General features: G+C 36.4%; 1 long non-coding RNA gene across 1 annotated transcript in view; it reads right to left on the reverse strand.

Annotated features, from left to right (window-relative positions):
• Nucleotides 1-2,744: 2,744 nt before the first annotated feature.
• Nucleotides 2,745-14,347, reverse strand: part of LOC145508942 (uncharacterized) — a 145,424-nt gene continuing 133,821 nt past the window's right edge. Inside the window, exons 6-7 of the long non-coding RNA XR_014055703.1 lie at nt 5,455-5,662; nt 2,745-2,962 (exon numbers count right to left, since the gene is read on the reverse strand). This is a non-coding gene — a long non-coding RNA (uncharacterized LOC145508942). The remainder of the gene's footprint in view (nt 2,963-5,454; nt 5,663-14,347) is intronic.

A 14,347-nucleotide genomic window follows, 5' to 3' on the forward strand; every position in this document is an offset into this window, starting at 1 on the left:
TAAAACTACACAATGTTAGGTCAACTATATATCAATAAAACTGGAAAAATAGTTTGACCAACAAAACAAATGAATATTAGTTTTACAACTTTATTTCCTTACTGGCTATGAAACTATAAGAAAGCCTCTTGCTAGCTTTGCTTTTTCTGAGTAAATATAATGCCTAATTTCTACAGTTTACACAGTGATACAGTGTTATATAAAATCCAATTATTGTGAGTCTTCAGAAGAACTGGAAATACGTTGTATTCGTAAAAGTTATCTTCCAATCAAAATATAAAGGCAATCTCTATTACGCTAGACACTGCTCTAAAGTTAGCCTAATGAGAAGCAACAGGAGGAAGGTGATCAGCCACAGAGATGCATATGGTGACAGGAAAGGAGGAAATGGCCCAGGCTAGCAGGGGAGGGTTACTCAGACAATTTGCCCACGGAAAAGCAGGATGGGCTGAACTCACAATAATCCAGTCAGAAATGGGTTTGAGGGGAGGGAGGACAAGGGAGAAACCTAGAGTTTTGGGGAGCTTATAACAGATTAGGGCTGTAGGTACATGGCTACATGTAACTATGTAAAGAAAGGGTTAGAGAATAGAATTGAGTTTATTACTCATTGTGAAATGCAAGTTGGAAGTGTGATACGTTGAAAGCATGATGCTTCCTAGAATCTGGTTGAAAAAAAAAAAAAAAATATATATATATATATATATATATATATATAGTTGCTATGGCCTTTTAGAAGGTAGCTGTATGATTATTGACATTCTGTTTGTACCATAGTAGAATTGTATTATGACCGATAGAATTAGTAGGGGAGACATGTATAAACTGCTTTCAAGGCTTCCTTGTGTGTATTTTCTGTGTGTGCTAATAGATTTCATTCTCATAATTCTTCAGAGATGGAAAAGAGCAGAATAAAGTGAAACGTATTTTAAAATATTTCTGATGATATCAAGAAGAAGAGATTCATCTGGTGAGGGAGCTGGGCTTTCAAGAGCTCCCCAGAGGGAGAAATCTTTTAGGAGCAAAACTATCTTGCTTTAAAAGCACCAGTACATCCTTGTTGGAGGGAACCACATGCAACTCAGTGGCTAAGAGTCAAGGCAGAAGGTAATTGCTTATACAGTCTTGGACTCATACAGAATGAGATTTTCTTTTTAGGCTCCTCTCTGCAGCAAGGGGTTCCTGGGATACAGTTTTTAAACCAATTTTCTCATCTATTATGGTCCACAACAAAGACTTAGATGCCTCCTTTTTCTGGATGTCAGTTGAGCAGCTAGTCACTTGCATTAATTCATTTTCTGCTTTGAGCACATGGGGCTGGAGGTGAAAGTCAAAGAATCCAAAGTTTCATTTTTTTTTTTTTTTTTAAATCGTGTTCTGAATGACAGAGGGAAGAACCCTGGGAGGGACTTAGGTGGGGTTTAGATTTGTGGGTAAATGCTCACATGGTAGGAGAAGGAAATGGCAATCCACTCCAGTATTCTTGCCTGGAGAATCTCATGGACAGAAGAGCCTGGTGGGCCACAGTCCATGGGATTGCAAAGAATTGGACATGACTGAGCGACTAAGTACATAGCACAGGCTCACGCAGTGAGTGACAAAACAGTGTCCTGGCGACACCATGAGGTTGGGCATTGGGAGATCTGGTTCTGCTGTCACTTGCTGTTCAGTCTTGGGTTAGAATGAACTGTATCTGTGACTCTCCTTGCGTATTTGCACAATGACTGGGTTCATGCAGCACATGTGATTTTTCACATATCTAAAAACTTTAAATATATTAAAATAAAGAAAAGATCCTTATAGCAATCACAGTAGATGATATGGATGTTTTGCTAGCATAGATAGTAAACTCTAGAAATTCTGATCAATATAAGGTAGTCTTTCTAAATGAAATACATATAATATTTAGTGATCTTTTTGGAATAAACCCCACAAAGATGACCTTCCTTCTTGTACTCATGATCAAGTAAAAATTCTGATAAGACCTACCAAGGAAAAAGAGATAAATAAGGTAAAGAATAAAAGAAAAAAAATTACCTTGAGGATAGGATATGCAATTCCAAGAAATCAAGCAAAAATTCAAAGAAATAATATACCATGGTATCGCCCATATTTTTTGTGAACCCTGTGCATCAGAATCTCATGGGATGGTTGGAAGAAGAAAGTGAGTCAAAATGTAGATTTCTAGGCCCTAGATCAGAATCATTGAGCCAAGACCTCTGAGTGGAACCCAAGAATTTGCACTTTCACAAGCCTTTGAGATGAACCTTATGATGTCTAATGTTTGACTGTCAATGCATTTGGCTTTGAGATTAATCCATCCCATTTTCACACTTTTCTTTCCAGTTTTATTGAGATATAGTTGACATATAGCACTGTTTAAGTTTAAGGGGGTAAAGCATAATGATTTGACTTACATACATCATGAAATGCTTACCACAGTATGTTTAATGAACACCATCATTTCATATAGATACAAAATTAAAGAAATAAAAAAATTTTTCTCTTTGTGATGAGAACTCTTAGGATTTACCCTTAACTTTCATATACAATGTTCAACAGTGTTAATTGTATTAATTGTGTTGTATATTATTAATACCTCACTTGCACTTATTTATTAATGAATTTGGCTTTGAGGTTAATCCACCCCAGTTCCATACATTTCTGTATATTAATTGCATACATTTAGAAAATATGGTGAGAGAAGGCTCTCATTCTTAAGGAAAATAAAAGGAATGAGCATCTTTAGTTTACCACCTGTGAAGCATTTTAATTTGATCTTGAAGTAAGTGATTACTTTATTGTCAGGTAAACAGAAACAGAATGACATCTTGGCTCTATAACACTGATGTATTATGCCAATGTGTATTTCTGATGTAGTTCACTAGATACAGAGGAAAGAAAATGGCTTTGGAGGCAAATGAAGGATTCAGAATCCCTTTTAGAGTCTTGGTTTTTTCCCCTGAAAGACAGAACAATTAATAACAGTTTGAGGGTTTTGTAAATGTTAAATGAAATGGTATACATAAAACTCCTAGCTTAATGCCAACACACAGCAGACATTCAATAATGCTAGCCATCCTTATCTTACTGTGTTTTGTATTCAGTGATAACGTCAATGGCACAGGTGGGCATTTTTGGATTTATAGCTACAGTGACTACCTGTGGACCCTGCTGCTATTTGCAGCACTTAGTTTTGTTTTCAACATCCCACAGATATTTAATCAAACCTCTGTATCCCATGTCAGGTTGATAGCTTTCCCTTACCTTGATTTCCTCATAATCATATCACATTTCCCACTGTCATATTGTCTGAAAGTATGTGTCAGAGCTGTATAAACTTTAGACTTTTCTGCTCGAATCACCCACACTATTAAACATTGTTTGGGTTATCTGACTATATGTCTTATTATTAATACTTTTAAAATGCTATGTCTAGGATTTCAGCTTTATTAATCTTTACTTTGCTGTAATTGTTATTTGATTGACTTGTAGGTGAATGTAATAGCAATGCTTATAAACAAGGATGTGATGTTTAGAGTGTGCTAATGTCTCATTCAAATATGTATACAATCAAATCCCAGTATTCAGAAATCATCACGTACCTTATATATGTTATCATAAGTCATAGATAAGGCTCAAGAAATTCGACATCTGCCCTCTCTCACTGAGCAGAGGCTTAATCAGTAAGGGCTACAGCCATTCAATATTTTAAATTAAGTTTTTCAGCAAGAAAAAATGAAACAAAAGTGATTTTCAAATTTATCTTTGGTCAGTGAAAGAATATACAGGACTGAAATGAACTCTCCTAAATCATTTACCCCCCTTTTTGTAATTTCATTAAGAATTTTAAGAAATGTTTCAATAAAATTTTAAATTATAGATTGAGACTCTAGTTATACATGGTGTAAGTTGTTATTCATATAAAGTGTCAATCTTTGGCATTTATCAGTTATTATTATCAAGCATTCAACATTCTGGAAGATTTCAGGATTAATTAATAATACACCAATTCTCAAATGAGAGAAGGCAATTTAAGCATTCAACAAAAGCTGATGTGATTCTGACTCAGGACTTGCCCTAACAATCACAGCACTTCTGAAATGTTCTAATTGGATGTATGTCTGTATAAATCCCTTAAAATAAGTATATACAATTGTTATTTTTATTCTATTTGGGGATACAAAAGGTTTTAATTGGAGTGCCAATTTTCTACAGCTATAACTTCCTTAGAATTATAGCTTTGTTGTTAAAAATGTGTCTCGTTGATAAAAGACTCAAGTTCACAGGGGAAAAAAAAAAGCCTGCTCTATTCTGTTTGAAAACATTAACAGTTATTTTCCAATTTAAAGAAATTGACTTTTTGAGCCTAATTCAGTTGGGCGAAATATAAGAATTTAAAAGTGGAATCCAATTATCTCGAACTTGTACACTTTGTTGAAGAGCTATTAAATTGGAAAAATTTTGAGCTTTTTTCAGAAGGCACATTTAAGCTTTCTGTTGATAATAAATGCAAAATAAAAATAATTTTAAAAGGAAAACCTTGATGGATTAATAATATCACCTTCACAACTGAGGTTTTCTATACACACAAAACTATGCTCTGTTCCTGACCTAGACATTTATAATATCTTTCTGTTTGCACATTTTTTTTTTCCTATTTATTACAAATACAATTCCATTAACAGAGTTCTGTCACTAGGTGGCTCCATTTAGCTTTTTAAAAAACTGTTCTATGCGCACCTCTCTGATTTTGGAGCATTTCTGTTTTCCTTATTTCATCTTGTTTTTTTTTTTTTTTTGCCTTTGTATCACATACAGTCTGTGTAGCTTAGTTGCAAACCATTAGCTGTATGAAATTAGAGCTTATGTGCAATGTGTTGCCAACTCCTCTGTCGAGTCAACAAATAATGAAAGGTGACAGATGACAATTCTACAGGACTATGGTTACTGGCGGGGTGCCATTGCTCGGTGCCTGGATCCTTAGCAAAATTATTTCCAGTCTTATTCTCTCACTTCAGAGTGCCATTTGAGCATCACGTCATAGTCCCTGTAATGAGAGAAAGCCCCCCAAATATATGAAAGACAGATGGATTTCTTTTTAAATTCCTGAGAAATTCCTGATCTGAGAGGAATGGTGTGACCTAGTGGAAAATGCCCCAGACTGGGAGTTGGAACCCATGAAGTCTAGTTTGGGTTTCGGAAGGTAGTTAATTCAACTATTCCCCCCTGAATCTCAGTTTATTCATTAATATAGTGGGGGGGGGGTTGGACTGGATGATTTTTGTAATCTCTTCTAGTTTTAATATTTTTAAGATGGGTGATATATCCAAAAGGATTCCTTAAATAGAAGTGGTCTTGTTATGAAGATATTATTTACTTTCTTAGGTCATAAAAACCCCTGAGGAAGGGGAAATGGTATAATTTCTCCAGCTCCAGTGCCCCAAACAGTACCTGGCACATAGAAGAAACTCAGCATATACATTTAAATGAATAAATGAACTGCCCAGAAGTACCAAATGATGGAGATGACAGAGCAGTGTTGACTTTCCAAAGTCCAATTCCATCTTCTTCTCTCTCTGACTGGACCTCCACTTTCCATCCTTAAAGTTACAGGTGTCTACTGGTAAAGGCAAGTCACCAGAGAATGCATTTATTCTTTCTGAAAAGAAAGTGAAAGTTTCTAGGCTTTCTGTTGACAGCAGTTTGTTATTTAGATGGAAGGATTGCCATTGTAGATGCTCTAGAAGGCAAAGCCCATTTGCAGCAATAGATTTGAAGTCCTAAAGTCTGGCAGTGAAAATCCACGGACAGAGTGCTATAGCAGAAACTAGTTGAGACAACCCCATTATGTTAACCCTTATTCAACTCTTTTTTCTACCCATTCAACCGGTCTCCTACAGATGCTTTTTGCCCTCTCTTTCTTGCTTAATTACACTCTGAAAATGATTGCCCTCTAGCTAAAGTTGTACTAAGCACCTGATGTTTATTTCTCCAAGACAACACTCCTGTCCTTTGTGAGCATTTTTCACTCCAGAAAGAAGGTCACGGGATGATACCTTTGAGGACCATCAGAACGTGTTTCAGAACCACCTGACACCAGCCCTAATGATCTTAATGTCTCCAAGAGGAAAGAAGAACGCAAGACTACATCGGCCCCGATCCTTATCTACAGCCCTATTTTTCTGCCCTGAAACTCTAAGACTCCTTCCTGTCTCCCTGAAATTTGGGCACAGTCTTGAAAGTGTTAGCCTGCTGTGGCCCCCTTTGCCAGGCAAAGTAATCAAGCTACTTCTTTCTATTTCTCCAAAGCTCTGTCTCCATGTTTCTGTTCAGGACTGGTGAATAGGGGCTGGGTTTTTCAGAAAAAAGGGCACACTGCTTAAGTCTGTTAGCTCTGAAGCTGTACGGCCCAGCATGAAGGAATGGACCTCGGAAAAGTAACATTTATGTCCTACAAATGTACCAAACTCCACAAGTCTAGCAATGAGTTCATAAAATCTCTAGTTTAGAACTCTGATGGTTTCCCTTTCCATAAATGGTATCACTATTTATCCATCCAATCATTTAACAAATGGCTGGGATCACGGAGAGGTCACCCTAAACTCTAGCCTATCCTATAATCATCACATTCAGTCACCATATCCCATATCCTATAGATATTACCACCTGAACATCTCTTTAATTAGTATTTTTCTTTCCTCTACCATCAAAATCTTGAATAAGCCCTCCGTCATTTCTTATTGAATTATTGTAATAATCTCTTGACAAGGTTTCTGTCTCTATCAACAGTCTCTTAAAATGAATTATATAAAATGCAGCCAAAGTGATGTCTCAGTTTCTTTCCTGATTAAAACATATCCCTATAGACTTCAAGATAAAATTAAAAGTCTTTGAATATCAGGCCTTCATGCTCTGGGCCATATCAAACCCAATACCTTCATCTCTCACCACAGGTCAAAATAAAGAACTAGAATTTCAATGACTTGCTCTCAGACAATTGATTCCACATTTCATCTCTAGGTAACATCAAAGAATACTCAAGTTGAAAGGACCTTTAGAGTTAAAGTAACCGTATACTTTATCATTCAAACCAGGACACGTTTAAAAGTGAAAAGTGTGCTATTAATAATTACATTGGGATAACAGGTATAAAATAGGACTCTCTCAGACAAAAGAACCTGTGTGGTCACTCTATCTAGAGATCAACTAGACCATGAGAAAACTTGAGTCATTCAAATGAAAGCCCATCATAATGATTATTGGACTAGAATCAGCCTTTCCTATCTCCCAGTCCCCTGCCTTTTCTTCCATGTTATGCTGTTTTTCTAATAACCCTCTTTAGATAAAAAATCAAGTAGTCTGTTTTTATAGTAAGATGTTTGTCACTTTTCATAGAATTATAGTAAATCTCTTTAATGTATAGATTAATAGAAGGCAGCTGTATTCTCATATCTGCTTTTTTCATTTATTCTGTTGCAATATGTTGTTTGAGTTCAGGTATAGAAAGAATAGAATTGATGCATTCAAATTGTGGTGCTGGAAAAGACTCTTGAGAGTCCTTTGGACAGCAAGGAGATCAAACCAGTCAATCCTAAAGAAAATCAACCCTGAGTATTCATTGGAAGCATTGTTGCTGAATCTTGAAGCTCCAATACTTTGGCCACCTGATGTTAAAAGCTAGTGCATTGGAAAAGACCCTGATGCTGGGAAAGACTGAAGACAAAAGGAAAAGGGGGCAGCAGAGGTTAAGATGGTTAGATAGCATCACTGACTCGATGGACATGAATTTGAGCAATCTCTGGGACACAGTGAAGGACAGAAGAGCCTGCCATCCTATAGTCCATGGGGTCACAAAGAATTGGACAGGACTTAGCAACTGAACAACAGCAAATATGAAGAAAACCTAACCACACCCAGATATTCAGTTGGAGAGGAGTAGAGTATTTTCATAGTTTTTTTATGATAATTGTAAATATTCTTCTTTGATATTAGAACCTGACTAGTGATTTCTTGAAGGTTAGTTACAATGCGGCATCTAAAACCACATCAGTGAATTTTTGTATTGTGTTACATTGAAATTCCTTGGTCCATTTTGAACTTTAAATGAATCCTTGACTTTGCATGATTTTGTGTCATCTCTTATTGGTCATTTGAAAAATACTAGCTCACTAGTCATGTAGATCTATCAAATGTTGACATATTTTGATATATAATATTCAAAAGTTATGTTTATCAATAGCAGTGCTGTTCTCATCAAAAAAAGTATTGGGAAACTGTCGAGTGCATGGTGGCAGATACATATTTTCCAATAATCTAATTTTCTCTAGAAAGCTCAAATTTTATCATTGGCAAGCATGTTGTCAGTTATTTTCATTGCAGAAACAGGTTCATTACATTTTTTTTCAACAAAATGTCTGACAGATACTCAGATCTGATGCACCATGGTCTACCTGTTAGTTGTTTTTTCAGGCAAGAGTTGTGGTCCATGAATAAGGCAGCTATGCCAGAAGCTTCCAATTCAATTGCACAAGAGCTTTCCTTTGGTATCCAGCTGAATTGCTTAATATGTACTTTCTATTCTGTCACACAGAATATTAAAATCACATGTACTCAAGGGTCAGGATTTAATAAAATTAATATTTGTTATCATTTCTTGAAGGCTATTATTTAGTGAAATAACTTTATTTTGTATTAACCATGAGTATGTTGTTCTGAAGAATTATGGTACACTTTGGGGCCTCTACGTTGGTTCGTGATAAGGGGCCAGTGGTTTTATCAACATTGACTTTACACAATCAGTGCAAATGTGAACACAGCAAAAAGCACCAAAAATGTCTTTGTGCTATCGTGAAAATAGTTTTGATTTTGTAAATGTCCAGAGTAGGGCTTGGGAACACAGGGGTGCTCAAACTGCAAACTGAGAACCACTGCCTTTAACTAAACTTTGAGAAGGCTACATCATCAAATGCTGCAGAAAAGGTAAACAAAAACAAACTAAAACACTACCTAAAAGCAACTAAAAGGTCCGGCTAGATTTCACAACAAGGGCTTCAGGGACAATCTTATCAAGAAAAGTTCTAGGGTTGGTTTTTCCTAGGTTAGCCTATCTTTATGAAGTGATGTAAAGGGAAAATATACCCTCTCCCATTCCAGTTGAATGTATTTTGTCCATTTTAAATCGAAATGCTTAAATGTATGAAGGCATTAATTATGGTTGTCATCAAACCTGAAAGAGCATATCAAATTTCTCTGACTAGGAACTAAATGTCTTTTCCTTCTGTGAATTATGGATCTAGCATGTAAAACAATTTGGCATGCCATTTATAATAACCTAGGGTAAGAAGCAATTCCCAAGAAAGGGATAGTCAGAAACCCCATGTCCACTGGCTACAATGTACAGAAGTCAAATGCAATGGTTCAGTATATTAAGAACTTACTTTGAAATGATTTGAATAAAAGGATATAAGGTTATTTGGCAGATTGTAGGCCATATGGGCCTTTTTACACATATGAAGGGCAGGCAATGTGTTAGGAAAGTGACATTTCCTTCTCTGGGCCTTTCTTTGAGTCAGAAATATTATTCATCTCATCTTATATAAAAGATGAGCCCTTTCAAAGCCCTCAAAGCCAGGGGCTATTAACCCTCACGTAAAGATGATTAACCCTATCTAACCCTAATAACTTTATCTTAAACTCTATCTAGAGGTGAATTTCATCTAGGTTAAATAACTTGCAAAGTTAATGAGATTTTGAGTTTCTTAATGTTATCTGGGTGAAATCAATTTCTTTATGAAGTATGATTTCTTCTACACTCAAAATAGTTAAGCTTTGGATTCTATATATAGCATATTGTTCTACAATGCTGGATTGCATTGTTTCCATTATAAAGCACTTTGGCAAATGTAATTGTAAAGAAACAGAAGCTAAGGGATCTGCAATATCATGAGATGCTTACTAAGTTACTAAAGACTTTGTTGTCCTCAGGTAACATTTCTAGTATCCACTCATAAGGTAATAGTGATTTCTATTTTATTACATCCTATCGGTACTGAATAGATTTGGATATATGCATCAGCATTTATCTTACAGTCTGGTATCTGTCTGATTTACTTCTAATTCTTGCTTGGCTTTAGACTGGATACTACGTTTCATTTCATTACAGAACATTTCTCATCAATGTCAAATAAATGCTCTCAGGGTTATATAACATCAAAATTCAATGATGCTTGGGCTTCCCTGGTAGCTCAGCTGGTAAAGAATCCACCTGCAATGCAGGAGACCCCAATTTGATTTCTGGGTCTGGAAAATCCCCTGGAGAAGGGATAGGCTACCCACTCCAGTATTCTTGGGCTTCACTGGTGGCTCAGCTGGTAAAGAATCCTCATGCAATGCGGGAGACCTGGGTTTGATCCCTGAGTTGGTAAGATCCCCTGGAGAGGGGTACGGCTACCCACTCCAGTAACCTGGCCTGGAGAATTCCATGGACTGTATAGTCCATGGAGTCTGCAAAGAGTCAGACATAACTGAGCGACTTTCACTTCACTGGCAGCGTTAACCCTCTATTGTTGTTATTGTTGTTTAGTTGCTAAGATGTGTTCAATTCCTTGTTACTCCGTGGACTGCAACATACCAGGCTTCTCTGTCCTTTGCTATCTCCTGAGTTTGCTCAAACTTACATTCATCAAGTCGGTGATGCTATCCAAACATCTTATCCTCTGTCGTCTCCTTCTCCTTTTTCCCTCAATCTTTCCCAGCATCAGGGTCTTTTCCAATGAGTTGGGTCTTTGCATCAGATGGTCAAAGTAATGGACCTTCAGCTTCAGCATCAGTCTGTCCAATGAATATTCAGGACTGATTTCCTTTAAGATTGACTGGTTTGATCTCCTTGCACTCCAAGGGACTCTCAAGAGTCCTCTCCAACACCACAGTTCAAAAGCATCCGTTCTTTGGTGTTCAGCCTTCTTTATAGTCCAACTCTCACATCTGTACATGACTGCTTGAAAAACCACAGCTTTGGCTCTGCAGATATTTTTTTCATGTCTAAAAATAATTGTCTACCTTCATCATTTCCACCGGGAGAGGTTTAAACTTCAATAGTGTTGGTTTGGGGCTTTCCTGTTGTCTGGTAAAGACCCTGCCTGTTATGCGGGAGACCTGGGTTTGATCCTTGGGTCAGGAAGATCCCTGGAGAATGGAATGGCAACCCACTCCAGTATTCTTGCCTGGAGAATTCCATGGACAGAGGCTCCTGGTGGGCTATAGTCCATGGGGTCTCAAAGAGTCAGACACAACTGACCAACTAACACATTGTTGCCAACTGAACTGTCATCTAGGTGTTTACATTAAACCTTTTCTTTCATATTAACCCCCAATCCTTTTTCTTTTTTTTTTTCCTCCTCTGCATGATCCAGGGCTTCCTTTAAACTCAGGGTTCATGTCCAGTTCCTACATGAACTTTAAGGCATTGATTCATTTTTTTTGAACCTCATTTCCAGTTTTTCCAATCAGTCCAACATGATTTTGAAACATGTCTACATTTGCCTTGTACTCCTTCCATTCATTGATCTCGTAGCCATGCCTCCTTTCATGTTTATGTTTCAATGAGTCTATGATCATCTTAGCCTTCTGTAGCTAATGTCCATGGCTAAACTCATATCTTCAAGCTGATACCACAGTATGTGACAACAGATATATAGCAGAATTGAGTATAAAGAGAAAGTGACTGGCATTTAAGGCAGCTGGGGAGAAGTGACCGAAATCATAGACAGGAAAGTTTGGGACAGGTACAGAGACTGGGAATTTATTTAATTTGACGAAGTATATGTAACTGAAAGTACATTCTGAAAGAGAATCTTTAACCTTAGTTTTTCTGTATTTTCACCTTTGCTTAAGAAACATTTACAGGCAATCAGTTATAGGGCATTTGGGTCTTCAAGAAAGCAGAACACATGAATTTAAATTGCTTGTTTTGATTATTAATTTTCATGCCAACAAATGAGCACCCACATACACATGCACCAGACAATTTCTTCCCAAAATATTTAGCTGCCTTTCCTGGAGTATAAGGAACTAAAAAATGAAATGCCCTGAATATAAGAGGAGAAGGAAATGGCAACTCACTCCAGTATTCTTGCCTGGAGAATCCCATGAACAGACGAGCCTGGAGGGCTACAGTCAATGGGGTCGCACAGAGTCAGACACGACTGAAATGACTAAGCAGCAGAATCTAAGATAGATGGAAAAACATTGCCCATATAAAAGTATAGAAGAAAATGTCTAAGAAATCAATGCAGTTTATAAACTGTATATGTTCTTGGTATGAGTTTGCTCCATTAAGAGTGGAAGAAAAAAATAAATACATTCAGCATTGTTCAGACACTAATGAAAACCCTTTTAGAAATTTAAATGTGGGCTCCACAATATTCAGATATTGTACACTGTGGCACCTTACAAATAGTAGAAGTAAATGTAGGAAATGCTTTCCAGAATAAAGATTGCTTGATGTTGAAATCATTTCTGCCAAAGGCAAGGATTAAGATAGCTAGGTTTCTATTTTGAACCACTGCTGAACAGTGGTGGGCAGAAATAAGAATTTACAATAGAGTATCAGTAGTTTCTTTAATTTTTACATTTATGGCTATAACAAAAATTACATGAAAATGAAACTATGATTCCATGCAGTAGCAATTTATTACAAAAGAAAATGGGACAAAAATTACTTTGGGTCAGGTTTTTCTTGAAAATTCTTGTTATTTATAAACTGTCACTTTAAATAAGGGACTGATTCCATAAAGCGGGGAGACTATTGTAAAATATTAAGACACACAACTATATGTCAATTGGTCCCCACAGATTTTCAACTTTATCTAGAGTTTGACATGTTGACAATTTCTTTTATTGTAATTCAATTCACGAGTCAAGATATTGACCAGAAATTGTTTTAGGTGAATAATACTGAATATTTTATTATAAAAGGAAAATGTTTCCTACAACAATCCAAGATAAAGAAAGGAATGACCCAATGACCTTACCAATGTGAAAATTTTCAAGAGGGATTATGGACTTGGGACTACTAGCACCAGCTAGGAACCATCAAAATTGAATTTAGCACTTCTTCATGTCCAATATACCTGTGAAATTTTAAACCAAATGTATAAAAGTTCTGTAATCATTGTTCAGTTGACTTAGTATGGGAGAGAATTTTATCTACATAACAAACATCATTTGCTGAATACATATTATGTGCTACTATGTGTATAATGGGATGTTGATGGTCTTCAAACAATCCTGCAAGGCAGGTATTATTATTTAAATTTTACATACAAGAAGATTGAGACCCAGAGAGTTTAACTGACTTCTCCAAGTTAACGCTAGTAGGACAAAGCTAAAATTCACATCAAGTCTGGTATGAAGTTTGCAGGCATGGAATTTTTTTCTCTAAACTCCATACTGCCTTTTAAAATTGGCTCTATAATCTAAAACCACTTGTATTTACAATTAACACTTTTAAACTCCATTAAGTATATTCACAATTGGTTATTATGTGTTTGCCTTCAAATTAAACGAATCACAAAAGGTATTTTTTATATTGAGTGGGAAAGTAAACAAGATTATTAATTAAGACATTATTGAGGAGGGCCTGGCAACACACTCCAGCATTCTTGCCTGGAGAATCCCATTGAGGGAGGAGCCTGGTGGGCTACAGTCTGTGAGTCGCAAAGAGTTGGGCACTTCCGTAGCGATTTAGTATGCATGTATGCAAGCCGTTATTACTCAGAAGCAACAAAGAGCAACTGGATTGTAAACTTCTTAAGTGTTAACATTATCCTGCCTATTGCACATTAAATAACTATTTGAAGTTTGTGTATTTATGTTTGTGTAAGTGAAATTTCAAAGACCTTGTTCTATTACTTTACTGGAAAGAAGATGAGCTTAGGTACAGGTCAAAATTGCATCATGACTCCTAAGTAGGAAACAATAATGCAGAATACACTTGGAATTATTGACTAGCTGTATCCTTGAAGAACTGCATGTGCTAGGGAGTTTCATGGGACAGCCAGGTGGTAGGAAGGAATTATACATCTTAGAGGGAGCACAAACACTGAAATATGTATAAGTTCCTACTTTCCAGTTTATCTGAATTTTTTTCCCCTTAATCATTGTATAACTTGCATCAGTAATAAAGTACAGGACTATTGATTGAGGCAGTGTGCTACACCAAGTTAAAGATATTTATAAAAATCACTTCTTTTGGACAATGTAGGCAGGATGACTCCTGAAATGGAGAAACAAGCTCCTCTTATAAGGCTGATTAGAACATGTACTAGAAAATTGTGGGTCAGAT

Source organism: Giraffa tippelskirchi, chromosome 6, assembly GCF_054371585.1.
Source record: "Giraffa tippelskirchi isolate mGirTip1 chromosome 6, T2T-mGirTip1v1.2.pri, whole genome shotgun sequence".
NCBI lineage: Eukaryota > Metazoa > Chordata > Mammalia > Artiodactyla > Giraffidae > Giraffa > Giraffa tippelskirchi.